Source organism: Giraffa tippelskirchi, chromosome X, assembly GCF_054371585.1.
Source record: "Giraffa tippelskirchi isolate mGirTip1 chromosome X, T2T-mGirTip1v1.2.pri, whole genome shotgun sequence".
NCBI lineage: Eukaryota > Metazoa > Chordata > Mammalia > Artiodactyla > Giraffidae > Giraffa > Giraffa tippelskirchi.
This window is the reverse complement of record NC_137289.1, coordinates 149,877,718-149,891,528: the sequence shown is the minus strand read 5'-3', so window position 1 is coordinate 149,891,528 and position 13,811 is coordinate 149,877,718. Positions and strand designations below refer to the sequence as shown.

The following is a 13,811-nucleotide window of genomic DNA, read 5'->3' as shown; positions in this document are numbered from 1 at the left end:
ACCCACAACACACCGCAATACACACAGCACCCACAACACACCCAACATCCGCAATACACACAACACAGAATACACTCACTCACACAACATACACACAACACAGAATACACCCACTCACACAACACAGACTACACACACACCACACACAACACACCCACAACACAGAATATACTCGCTCACACACCACACACACCATACACACAGAACACACCCACAACACAGAATACACACACCACACCCACAACACACACAACACAGAATACACCCACTCACACACCACACACAAACACACCCACAAAACACCACACACACACCACACACACACCACACCCACAACACAGAATATACTCGCTCACACACCACACACACAGAACACACCCACAACACAGAATACACACACCACACCCACAACACACACAACACAGAATACACCCACTCACACACCACACACACACAACACACCCACAAAACACCACACACACACCACACACAACACACCCACAACACAGAATATACTCGCTCACACACTACACACACAAAACACATCAACACAGAATACACACACCACACACCCACAATACACACAACACAGAATACACCCACTCACACAACACACCCACAACACAGAATATACTCGCTCACACACCACACACACCATACACACAGAACACACCCACAACACAGAATACACACACCACACCCACAACACACCCACAATACACACAACACAGAATACACCCACTCACACACCACACACCCACAACACAGAATATACTCGCTCACACACTACACACAGAATACACACACCACACACACAACACACCCACAATACACACAACACAGAATACACCCACTCACACAACAAACAACACACAAACACATGCAATACACACAGAACACCACACACACAACACACTCTCTGCTCTGCAGCAGGCTCACCAACTTGACTTTCTTTGCCTTCCCTGCTTCCCTTCCCTCCGGAGCTAAGCTGTGCAACCGCCAACCGTGCCAGGACCAGCCGTGAGCCCCAGGCAGCGCACAGGGTGGGTGGGTGCCGGGACGCGGCGGCCGACGGCAGAGTCCCGGGCCCAGGACAGCCCGCCCACCGCCCGCCCCGCAGGCCTCGGCCAGCCCCCGCCGGGAGGGGACGCCTTCCCGCTCGGACAGCGGGGACTGCGGTCCGGGTGGTCTCTCCCTCTGAGCCGAGCGCTTCCTGTCGCTGCTGTTTCTCTCCCTGCCTTTTCAGGATCTGACCCGCCTGGATTCCCAACCTCCCTGGGGTTTTATTTGGGACCTGCACGGGCACTGCAATGTCAGCTGGCGTTTTGTTTTTGAGACCCCGAGGGGTCTGAAGCGTGGTGCGGACCACCTGGGACCTTTCGGAGGGCCCAAGGACATTTTTGTTGATTCCTTGGCCTCACGGTGTCTGGCTCGAGTTATGAAAACAGCTTAGACCGTGCATTTGTGAGAGGCTCCTTCCGACGAGCATGTGGGCGGGAGTGAGGAGGGCGTGGAGGCTCGGAAACGGTGGCGCCGAGCAAAGTAGGGGACCAGGACACTGTCCTTCTCCGAGGAGAAGAGGGGACAGTGCCTTCACGCCTGACGGCTTGTCCACAAGCCCGCGAAGGCGATATAGCAAACGCAGAGCCATGCCCACACGCCCCTGAGGCTCCAGCAGCGAACGGCGGACCGGCGGACCGACACGGAAAAAGCTGTGCGGGTCTTGAGGGCACCGGGCAGGGAGGCATGGCATGGTTGACACGCCCTGCTTCCGGAAGCGTCGCTCTTTCTGGAGGCGTGTTTATCGGTTTCTCCTTTCAGCGCACCATTTGTCCCCGCCTCATTCTGGAAGGAACCGCCCAGACTACCAAGGAGACGTGAACCATGATGCTCAGCATGCGGGCCGCAGAGGAAAGGGGGCGGGGCTCAGGGAGGCCAGTCCCAGTGTCCACGGGGGGCAGGGGACCCGTGGGGCTGCTGTAGCAAGACGGCCAGAGTGAGTCTGGCCGCGGCCTCGAAATGATTCAGGGAAAAGCCAAGCAGACAGGCTGGGGCATGTGCACAGATCCACTTGGGATGCTGACTGTCCTCAAAGGTCAAAAGCGATGGTAGTCTGTGTTGTGTGTGTGCGTGCGCGCACTCAGTTAAGTCCATCTCTTTGCGACCCCGTGGACTGTAGCCCTCCAGGCTCCTCTGTCCATGGGATTCTCCAGGCCAGAACACTGGCGAGGACTGCCCTGCCCTCCTCCAGGGCATCTTCCTGACCCAGGGGTCAAGCCCACGTCTCCTGCGCTGGCAGCGGATGCCTTAGCACTGCACCAAGTCTGTGCTGCAAATTCAGTCCAAAGGAGAACAGAAACCATGACTGCAGACATTGTGCCGGGAGCTCCTCAGATCCCTTTCTTCTGTTCCTCGCACCCAGCCTCCTCACTTCACAGCTCTAAGAAAACAGTTTCCTTGGGCGCCAGGCGGACTCTTGTTGACATCACCAACAAGAATTTGAGAAATACAGAGACAGCGAAAGATAATTTGAAGTCTTGAAAAGCAAACTGCAACAGGGAAGAAGAAATCTGACTCCACATTAGATCTGTTTCTTTCGCTTTAACCTTTTCTTCTATTGCTTTTGCTCGAGTTAAAGAACGTTGCTGAGAGTCTGAAATGTAGTTGCTGATTACTGGCTCAGTGGCACTTAAGTCTTTGCGACCCCATGGACTGTAACCCACCAGGCTCCTCTGTCCATGAGATTCTCCAGGGAAGCATACTGGAGAATACTGGCAAGGAGTGGGTTGTCATTTCCTCCTTCAGGGGATCTTCCTAACCCAGGGATAGAACCCCAAGTCTGCTGCATTGGCGGGCGGATTCTTTACCACTAGTCCCACCAGGGAAGCCCCTAGCCTGAAATATACAGAAAGTCCACTCTCAAGGCTCTGATGTTTAAAAGGCTGACACTTTTCCATTCTTAGAGAGGTAAAAAGCTGTCTTATAATGTTATTATAAGAACCAAGAACCAGGGATTCCTGCACTCAGAACTTGGTCACAACCAAGCATGTCCCCCTTTTCTTGCCTTTAACATGCTTTGCTGAAACCCTTCAGGGAGTTGCGGGTTTTGTGGCGGAGGAGGGTGAGCCACCCGTCTCCTCGCTGGCCCTGCAGTATACCTTTCTCAGCTCCAAGCCCTGACGTTTCAGCCCTGTGTGGCCTCGCTGTGTGCCAGGCACACGCACTTGTTTTGGGTCACGGAAGTGGCCGGTCCACTGGACGGTGTGTTAGGAGACTGTGCAGGACACACAGCAGCAGGTGCGGGGTGCGGTTCATGGGAGACGGGACTCCCCATATCTCAGCCCAGCTGTCCCCACACAGCCCCAATCCTGCCGAGAGCCCGCAGTGGAGCTGCTCCGGATGCCCACTCACCCCAGCGCTGGCTGCACGCGGACGGAACCGGCTGCTCAGGCGTCCGACGGCACCTGGAATCGCAGGCCTTCCCCGCCTTCTTAGAAGTGACGAGACTCCCAACCCGAATGACGCCTGGATTGTGAAGCGCCGGTCAGAATGCCTCGGAAGGCTTTTATGTGCTCACTATTCTCTGCGTCTTTGTTTCCTGAGACCAGGGGTGCCCAGCCTCGGGATCTAATGCCTGATGCTCTGAGGTGGGGCTGATGTCATGATTATCGAAATCACACGCACAGTCAATGGAAAGTGCGCTTGAGTCATCTCCAAACAAGCCCCCTGCTCCAGTGTAAGGAAATACTGTCTTCCTTGAAACCAGGCCCTGGTGACGACAAGGCTAGGGAGCGCTGCCTAAGAGCCAACGGTCTTGTCACGACCACTCACAGGGCAGAGGTACCCAGGGACGAGAAGTGTGCACGCTGCGAGCATGCTTCCTGCACGGCCTGTCTAGGTACTGAAATCAAAGAACAGATCTTAACCAAGAAGAGTTTGCCCGGGTATCACAGGACTTAAGGGTCACAAAACCACTGAAAGACACAAGTGAAAGCAATACAACTCACACCTTACACCAACCAAAGGAGGACGTGTGCACGACTGAGCACACACGCACGTGCTTTTCTGGCAAGTCCCTCAAGGCCTGCTGGCGGTTTCGAGCCGCCACGCCGGCTAGCAGGTGTTGACCTTCCCTTCCCTCCTTCCTTTTCGTCGCTTCACGGCTCCCTCAGTGACCCGCCCAGCCCTGCCAATTCTGCCTTGACGGATCGCACTTGACCTAAAACTCAGTCACGCCTACTTGGAAAATGTGACCTTGGCGGACACGCACCTTGGTCTCTGCAGAGACACTCCCGGTAACCAAGGCGAGGGTCGTGAGGGGCTGCAGCAGGTGGAGAGGCTGGTGGGGCAGAATGCCCTTCCCCCGCTCCCCCTGCACCTCACCCCCCTGGCCCTGACACCCCGTGGATACTGGGCAGCCCTGTACCAAGGTCACAGGTGCAAAGCCCTGTGTGTACCCGGGTCATCCGGAACAAACCAAGCTCCATAGCAACTGTGGACATGAGGCCCCCTGACCTACACCGGGCGTTCCCCAACTCCGTATTAGATAAAACCTCCTCCCTATTACACCCTCATAAGCAATCACCTAATACCACTCCTCCAGCAGGAATCATCTTTGTCCTGAGGCTGCAAAAATTGATCACTAGCCCAAGAAAGCATGGGCTCTGCTGTGAGAAGCTGTTCTGAGAGCGTCTTCCACTCCAACAAACTCGACTCTGAAATAGTCTAGGTCTGGAATGTCTTTTGCAACCTGCGCACAGACCACGACAGATACGAACCTTTAACCTAGGGGGGTGATGTTTGGAGCTCGGCACCCGTAGCAGGCACCCCAGGACACACTTCAGGACTCTGAGGAGCTCGGCACCCGTAGCGGGCACCCTGGGACACACTTTAGGACTCTGAGGAGCTCGGCACCCATAGCAGGCACCCCGGGACACACTTCCAAGAGTCTTGGGCAGTGGCTGGTCAGGAACACTCCTCTCACAGCGTGTGTGGCTCTAACCGGGTGGGTCTGTGGGAAAGGCAGCCCGCCCACTACGGTGCCAGGCAGACAGCGGGCATCTGAGTGGCGCCTGCTACATCTGGGGCGGCGGCCGATGGGCCCCGTTTGGGACTCAGAGCCACACAGGGGCCGCAGAACATTACATGGGAGCACGAGGGCCGGCCAGCACTCTCCTGTCACCGTCCCCGGTGAGGGACCCGCGCCAACCGAGGCTCACAGGTGAGCTGAAGGTCACAGCGGCGGGCGGGTGACAAGTGTCTAGGGATGGCACCCCGGGTCTCCAGAATCCAGTGTTCTTTTCGCTTCACCAAGCTGAGGGCTCAAATGCATCTGGATTTCATCTCCAGGAGAACAGATGAGCTTAATTCAACTGTAGCTGGAGGGGTTTAATTTAGAAGGGATGACATTTGCAACAAACGACTGGGGAGGTGAAGTGAAGCGTTTCAGGGGCTCAGCACCCGGACGTGGCGACCCTGCTCCTCCAGAGATGCGCAGACTCGGCGGGGGGCCCTGTGGGATGGCCCACGTCCATGAGCTTCACCTGGGCGGCTCGTCTGAACCACGGGGGGGTCAGGAGGTCCCTTAAAGATGGGCATCGTTACAACTAAGACGGTCCACTTGCTATCGATGAAGATGCACGTAACAATCTTTGTGTGATGGTGGTGGACGGAAGGGACAGTGGATGGGATCGGGGAAATCCTTCACAGGCGACATGGGGTCTGATGGACGACACAGCCCATGATGAGGCAAAGGGGAGTCCAGGCTTTCTGACGAAGGCACTGGGGTCACTGTTACGGCGGAGGGAAGGAGAACCTGCTTCCTGACAGCCTGGGTTTGAGGCCACTGGGGGAGGGCCCAGCAGAGACAAGAGGGGCCTGCCTGTGTCCTGGGCGAGCAGAACTGGGCTGGGTGTGAGCAGAGGGGGCTGGGTGTGACCAGAGGTGTGCGAGCATCAGAGGAGGTGGGCTGGGTGTGACCAGAGGTGTGCGAGCATCAGAGGAGGTGGGCTGGGTGTGACCAGAGGTGCCTGAGTGTAAACAGAGGTGTGTGAGCATCAGAGGAGGTGGGCTGGGTGTGACCAGAGGTGTGTGAGCATCAGAGGAGGTGGGCTGGGTGTGACCAGAGGTGTGTGAGCATCAGAGGAGGTGGGCTGGGTGTGACCAGAGGTGTGTGAGCATCAGAGGAGGTGGGCTGGGTGTGAGAGGAGAGGGCTGGGTGTGATTAGAGATAGCTGGGTGTGAGCACAGGTGTGAGTGTCCGAGGAGAGGGCTGGGTGTGATTAGAGATGGCTGCGTGTGAGCAGAGATGGCCGTGCGTGAGCAGAGGTGTGTGAGTGTCAGGAGGTGGGCTGGGGGTGAGAGGAGATGGGTTGGATGTGATCAGAGATGGTTGGGTGTGATCAGGGATGGCTGGCTGTGAGCACAGGTGTGTGAGCGTCAGAGGAGGTGGGCTGGGTGTGAGAGGCGAGGGCTGGGTATGATCAGAAATGGCTGCGTGTGAGCAGAGGTATGTGAGTGTCAGAGGAGAGGGGTTGGGTGTGATCAGAGGTGCCTGGGTATGAGCAGAGGTGTGTGAGCCTCAGAGGAGGTGGGCTGGGTGTAAGAGGCGCAGGCTGGGTGTGAGCGGAGGTGGCTCCCTCGGCCTTTTTCAGGGTACTGGTGAACCACAGCGCTGGCCCAAGGCCCCCGCTGGTCTCCCGTGTTGAGGGCTGACCTGCGGTCAACCTTGAAGATCACCCCATAGGTGACCAAGGCGTCTGAATACACACAATGGGCTGATCTGTGTTCTGCGAGGTCCAATGCTAAAGCCTGTCACCCCATGGACTTGGAGATGGGGTCCCTGGAAGGCCTTTCAGGTGACTGATGAGGTCCCGAGGGGGCCTCATCAGAGAGGGTGGGGGGCCCTCCAAGAAGAACACGGGGACGTCACTGTGTCCGCCCCTGGCCTCCTCCGCTGGGAGGACCGCCCCCGTGAGGACACAGGAGTGAGCAGGATGCCCTGACCAGCGCCCCCTGTGCTGGACCCCAGCCCCAGGACCAGGGGGACACACGTGTCTGCTGTTGCAGCCCGCCCCCACCCCCCCCAGTCTGTGGTCCTGCTCTCCGGCCTCCCGAGCACTCTGTGACCACACGCCCGGGGCGAGCTGTGTGTCCAGTCCCACCGAGCACCTTCGCAGAGAAGAAGCGCCCGGGGTTGTCTCAGACGGCAGCCGCCTTCGGCCTGTGGAGGAAACACGCGCTGCCCGGGGGACACAGCTCCGCCAACGCCAGTGGCGCCGAGGCATGCCTCCTCCTGCCTGCCTTTGGCCGCGCTTCCCCAGCAGGCTTCAGCCACAAACGGGGTTATCGCAGGACAGACCAGGGGAGGGGATGTTCCTACTCTGCCTGCAGATGGCGTGTATAGAAAAGCTGGCGGTTTCCACGGGAAGGGATACACACGCAAGGAAACGTATGTTCGTGCACACTCGGTCGTGTCCGACCCTTTGCGACCCCACGGACTGTAGCCCGCCAGGCTCCTCTGTCCATGGGACTCTCCAGGCAAGAATACTGGAGTGGGTTGCCATCTCCCCCTCCAGGAAATCTTTCTGACCCGTGAATCAAGTCTGGGTCTCCTGCACTGACAGGCAGGTTCTTTACCACTGAGCCACCTGGCAAGCCCCCATACCACATTTAGCGACTGAACAACAACAATAATGAACTCAATATGAGTTGAACCTTTGTAGCTGTGGCTGAGTCGCCAAGGCGTGTCCGACTGTTCCCGATCCCATGGACTGCAGCACCCAGGCCTCTCTGTCCATCACCATCTCCCGGAGTTTGTCCAAGCTCGCGTCCATTGAATCGGTTTAACCTAGTGTACAACTGATCCAGGGTTTCTCAGGCATTTTGTCCACTGTCACATCCTAAGAGGTCTTTGCATTCAGATATTTTTTTTACCACCCTACAGGGTGACTGCTGCCTCTTCCCTGCCCATTATACACTAGTCCCTGGTGGCTCAGCTGGTAAAGAATCCGCCCGCAATGCTGGACATCTATCTGGGTTCGATCCCTGGGTTGGAAAGATCCCCTGGAGAAGGGAAAGGCTACCCACTCCAGTATTCTGCCCTGGAGAATTCCATGGACTGTATATAGTTCATTGGGTCGCAAAGAGTCGGACATGACTGAGTGACTTCCACTTTCACTCACACAGGAAGAAGCTACGTTGGAACTCTGCAGTAACCAGCAAGGGAGAAAGCGACCGGGTGAAAGGGTATATACTTGATGGGGTCCTGTGGGGAGCCGGGCAGACTGAACTGGAAACAAGACCATAGCTGTGGTTTACACACGTTCCACAAGCAAAACCTGGGGTGTAGGAAGAGGTTCTTTGTGCTGGAACTTAAGTGAGATTGCTCCCATGTGGGCCTACTAAGTTGCTCAGTCATGTCTGACTCTTTTCGACCCCATGGACTGTAGCCCGCCAGGCTCCTCTGTCCATGGGATTCTCCAGGCAAGAATCCTGGAGAGGGTTGTCATTTTCTACTCCAGGGGACCTTCCCATCCCGGGAATCGAACCTGCGTCTCCTGCATTGGCAGGCGGGTCCTTCACCCCTAGGCCCACCAGGAAAGCCTGATCGCTCCCACAGACTAGCAGAATCGTGTGTGTCTAATACATGCATTTGCAGGCACGGCTGTTTAGTTACTTTATCAGAAATCCAAGATACTACTCGTCCTGGAAACGGTCTGAAGTCTTGTCAGATTTTCATTCTGTAATGGTGGCTTAAGATGGCTGGGTTACATGAACACGCTGTCCTGATGCCCTCATGAGAACTACCGTCCTCTGAAATGGCTGACGCGTGGAGAGTTCACAGCCACATGTGCAGACACACAGAAGAACCGAAAAAGCCGCTCAGCAGTCATGCTGGCGCGACCACACTATAGGACGAAGTATACAGGCGCCCCTCAAGTGATGTTTCCCATCGTGGTAACAAAAACTGGCTTCTGGCATATCCCTGCACCAACTTACATCTAGTCTGATATATGTGTCTGTGCGTATGAATCCACAGAACCAGAAGCAACTTAACTGCTTTGAGATCCATTTACCAGGAGTCATGCCAAACAAAACCGAACATCACACAGGCAGACACAGCAAAGGGCTCTGGTCAGGTGAATGCTCCCTGTGATCGCAAAGGGAGACAGGGCTGCCTTTGGATTTCCTTGTTCCACTCCATGGAAGTCAAGGGGCTTGAAATATAGCCAACGCGACAGCTGGCTACACTTGAGGGGCTTCCCGGGTGGCTCAGCGGTTAAAGAACCTGCCTGCCAATGCAGGAGCCACGGGTTCAGTCACTGGGTTGGGAAGATCCACTGGAGAAGGGAATGGCAACCCACTCCAGTATTCTTCCCTGGAGAATCCCATGGACGAAGGAGCTTGGCAGGCTATAGTCCATCATGGGGTCCCAAGAGTCAGACTAACACACACACACACACACACACACACACACACACACTATACTGGATGTGAAAATGGAGATGAACACCCATCCAGGTGACGTGAGGAGAAGTGTGTGTAAGAGGTATATGTCATATCTCCTGTCCAGGAAGAGTTCCATCAGACAGCTGAGAGTGGGTCATTATGTCTTTAAATAATGTAATTCTACAGCATTATTCGCTATGCATTCTAGGCCTATGGGCTGTAGGTGGCCCATTTCTTTAAGATTTTTTTTTTTCACATGGGACCATTTTGAAGGTCTGGTAAACATTGCTTCTATGTTTTCGTTTTTGGGCCTTCAGACAGGTGGGAATCTTGGCTCACCAACTAGGCATCAAACCCACACACTGGAAGACAAAGTTCTGGACCACCGGACCGCCAGGGAAGTCCCATGGGAGCCCGTGTCTTCATGGCAGCTGGGAGCACCCAGGCCTGGCCGCCTAAGTCACCCTGCCATCAGGAGGAACACGGACCGTGGCCTTTGATCTCAGCAGGGCCGCCGGCAGGGGGAGGCGGGGCAGCGGGCCTGGGGGAGGTGCGAGGGAAACAGGGGCCTCCCGTGCAGGAGGTCACCGGCACCGCCCAGCTGGGGAGGACCCGCAAGGAGCCGGGAGGAAGGTGGGCACGTCCCGGGGCGAGAGGGCTTGGGGAGCTGGGGGGCGGGTGCCCACAGACAGAGCGAAGGTGCAGGTGGGATCCAACGCCGGCATCATGGAGTCCCGGAGGTCCCCGGGGCCGGCCCGGGACCAGCTGCTCAGCGTGGGAGCCCGACCAAGGGCTCCTGGCGAGCAGCACTCCCCGAAGCCATGGGGGAGGTGAGACCTCCTGGGATGGAGGAGGACTCACGCACCTTCAGAAATGCAGAGCTCTCTGAGCAGATGCCTTCCTGCTGGCCAGCCAGACGCTGAATGTCAGGGGAGAGGACGCAGGAAGCTGACAAGGGAGGGCTGGGGAGGAAAACAAGAAAAACAGGGACTCCCTCGGGGGGAAAGGGGGCCCAGACCACGCCACAGGGGGCCCAAGGATTCTTCTCAGCTGAAGACATTTGAGAATCAACAGTAGTGGGGAGAGGCTGTTTTCTAAACCCTCCTTATATTCCTCAAAGCAAAGGCTCCCTGTGTTAGCGTGTTACTTGCACAGTTGTGTCCGGCTCTGTGCAATCCACGGATTGCAGCCTGCCAGGCTCCTCTGTCCATGGGGTTCTCCAGGCAAGAATACTAGAGTGGGTTGCCCTTGCCTCCTCCAGGGGATCTTCCCAACCGGGAGGGACCATACCCGGATCTCCTGCATGGCAGGCAGATTCTTTACCATCTGAATGGGCTTTAATAAGCCCTTAAAGTCTCCCTGAAAAACTCAGTTGCCACCGAGACTTCCCTAGTGGTGCAGTGGCACTGATGCAGGGAGCATAGGTTCCATCGCTGGTCGGGGAACTAACATCCCATACCCCATGCCACGAGCGCAAAAGATTTTTAGAAATCGGTAGGTCCCTTCCTTCTCTTGTGTTTCCTGCATAGACAAAACCTACAGAAAATAAACCCTACACAACTAAGAAAATGCTAACAGGATCACATATTTCAGTATTACCTTAAGTGTAAATGAATTAAATGCACCAAGTGAAAAGTGAAAGTCGCTCAGTCCTGTCTGACTCTTTGCAACCCCATGGACTATACGGTCCGTGGAATTCTCCAGGCCAGAATACTGGAATGGGTAGCCTTTCCCTTCTCCGGGGGATCTTCCCAACTCGGGGATCGAACCCAGGTCTCCCGCATTGCAGGTGGACTCTTTACCAGCTGAGCCACCAGGGAAGCTGGAGCAGGTAGCCTATGCCATCTCCAGCAGATCTTCCCAACCCAGGAATTGATCCAGGGTCTCCTGCATTGCAGGCAGATTGTTTACCAACTGAGTTACGCTCCAACCAAAAGACATGGACTGGCTGGGCGGATGAAACAGGTACTTCAGTTTCGCCTGTTGCATTCCGTGGAGGCGAAGGGGCGCTCGGAAGGTACCGAAGGTGCTGACTGACTGCACTTGAGGGGCTTCTCCAGCGCATGTATGCGCTCCCTCTTTCTACGTCACTCTGCTTGACCCCCCAGAGTGTTATGTAATTATTTTACATTGCTAGGTTAATCGTGTTCCCATTATGGCTTGCAACTGTAATGATCTTTTATTTTTTTTTTTGTTTGGCTATGGACTGTGAAAACTGATAAACATCTTTCACTATTGTGATTACATAACTATTACTCAGTTAATAGCAGTGTCTCATCATCGGTCAACAGGAAAATAATACGATTCTGTATCACCAAAACTGTATCACAAAAAACCATTTAACAGAAAAACCTGCAATCACTTTTTAAAATCCAGGTGCCTGTCAGAATTAAATTGGAATTTCTTGAAAAATACACATGCCCAGGTATTGTTTGCTTTTCTCCAAAGCTCCAGATATGTTTCTGGTGAGCTGCCACGTTTGGAAACAACCGGACTGTACGATGATCTTATACTTTTACCCTGTTTGTTTCACTTTTTCTATTTCACATTCAGTGCTCCTATTTCATTTAGTTTATGTTTTCCAATTTCTCCATCTCTTTTTTTAATGTTCTTTCTCAAGTCTTTATCAAGGATAGTAGAAAAGCTTTGGTATACACATATATAAATAGTGTATTATAATACAATAAATACAATAAAACAGTGTATAAACCAACATATATTGCAGAAAACTTGGGAATTTTTGCCTAACTAAAAAATTAATGACATTTCCATTCCATTTGTTTGACTCAGTATGAATAGAATGCTAGGTTTCTAATTTTTTAAAAAAATACATATGCAACAGGCAACAAAGGTTTGCTATACAGCACAGGAAACTATAGTCAATACCTTATAATAACCTGCAATGGAAAATAACCTCAAAAATAATATATGTGTATATGTATAAGTGAATCACCTCGCTGTGCAGCTGGAACACTGTATGTCAACTATACCTCAATAAAACATATATATATTAAGACAAAAAAATTCAACTGCCATAAAGCCTCTCCCTAGGATTTTCACAACCCAGGAACGTTGACTTTTATGACTAAACGGAAGTCTGCACAGGTCAGCACCTGGGTAAGAAACCACCCAAACAGACGTTGCCATACAACTACTGCATCTCCCATCTGTTCTCCTAAGAGCCCATTTATGTTCCTGAAAGATATCTGTTCTCCCAGAAGCGCCCCTCTTTTTTTCCGCAAGCCCTATTAAAATGGTATATAAACCCCAGGTTCTAAATGTCTCCTTGAATCGTATTTGCTGTGCAGTGCCTTGTTGTTATGCAAAGAGAAACCTGTATTTTCTCTTGCTGATATCTTCTGCCCATTTAATTGACACGCCCCTGATGTGGAACTTAAGAGCGTACAGGAAAAGGTCCCAGAACATGCCACAGGGACCTGGTACGACTACATATTTTAGGCACAGAAGAATGATACACGGACAAGCTGGGAGAAAACAGTTTCAGGGAAAACATAATGAACGCCAGCCCTGTGAGGCGTTTCCTCGTAGTAAGACTGTAACCAGTGTTTGAACGTAAACCCCCCTTTTACACTACCTGTGCTTTACTGCTTACCCATTAGCACTGCTGCACTGAGTTCATCCGGTGAGGCGCACAGCATCGTAAATTCGCGCTGGCACCGCGCCTCTCTGCAGGGACTTAACAATCGCGTGGAACGCCCTTGACCTCTGAGGCTCGCCAGCCCGTGTGCTGGCGCCCGCGCTGCGTCAGAGACAGGGCAGCAGGACGCGACCCAGGAGCTCTGTCGTGTCTCCACGGGCCTCTCTGCACCCGCTTCCTGGATTCAGCAGCTTAGTTGCTCAGTCATGTCCGATCCTTTGCGACCCCATGGACTGCAGCCCGCCAGGCTCCTCTGGCCACGTGATTTCCTCGGCAAGAACACTGGAGTGGGTTGCCATGCCCTCCTCCGGGGGATCTTCCCCACCCAGAGATCAAACCTGCATCTCTTACGTTTCCCGCACTGACAGGCGGATTCCTTCCCTCTGGGCCACCTGGGAAGCCCCTGTATTCGGGAGACAAACTCAAGTACGGAATGACCGGGCTGCGGGGTGGGGCACAACCAGGAGCCTGTCAACACGGGCCTTCTCACCACAAGAAGCACATCACCAGGGGAAAACCCAAACGCCTTAGCTATATTTGCCTAAGAAACAGGACAAGAGAGGTTTCCCTCTGCAGGACCAACACCTGCATGAACAGACGTGGGTGCGGAACGGGGGTAACTGGCGGAGGAACACCCGAAGAGCTGGATTACACCCAGGCCACGCGCTCGCTGACCTTCCTTTGACGCATCTGAAAGGAACGC

At 54.2% G+C, this 13,811-nt stretch overlaps 1 protein-coding gene across 5 annotated transcripts in view; it reads right to left on the bottom strand.

Annotated features, from left to right (window-relative positions):
* The window catches only part of LOC145536931 (pseudouridine-5'-phosphatase-like), a 292,667-nt gene that overhangs the window by 230,118 nt on the left and 48,738 nt on the right, over positions 1-13,811 (bottom strand). The window contains exon 5 of one of the 5 annotated variants that reach the window (XR_014076091.1): positions 11,628-13,576. The exons of the other annotated variants lie outside the window; for them this stretch is intronic. The gene's annotated coding sequence lies outside the window, so the exon portion shown is untranslated. Of the gene's footprint in view, positions 1-11,627; positions 13,577-13,811 lie in introns of those variants that run through there. 5 annotated transcript variants of the gene reach the window in all.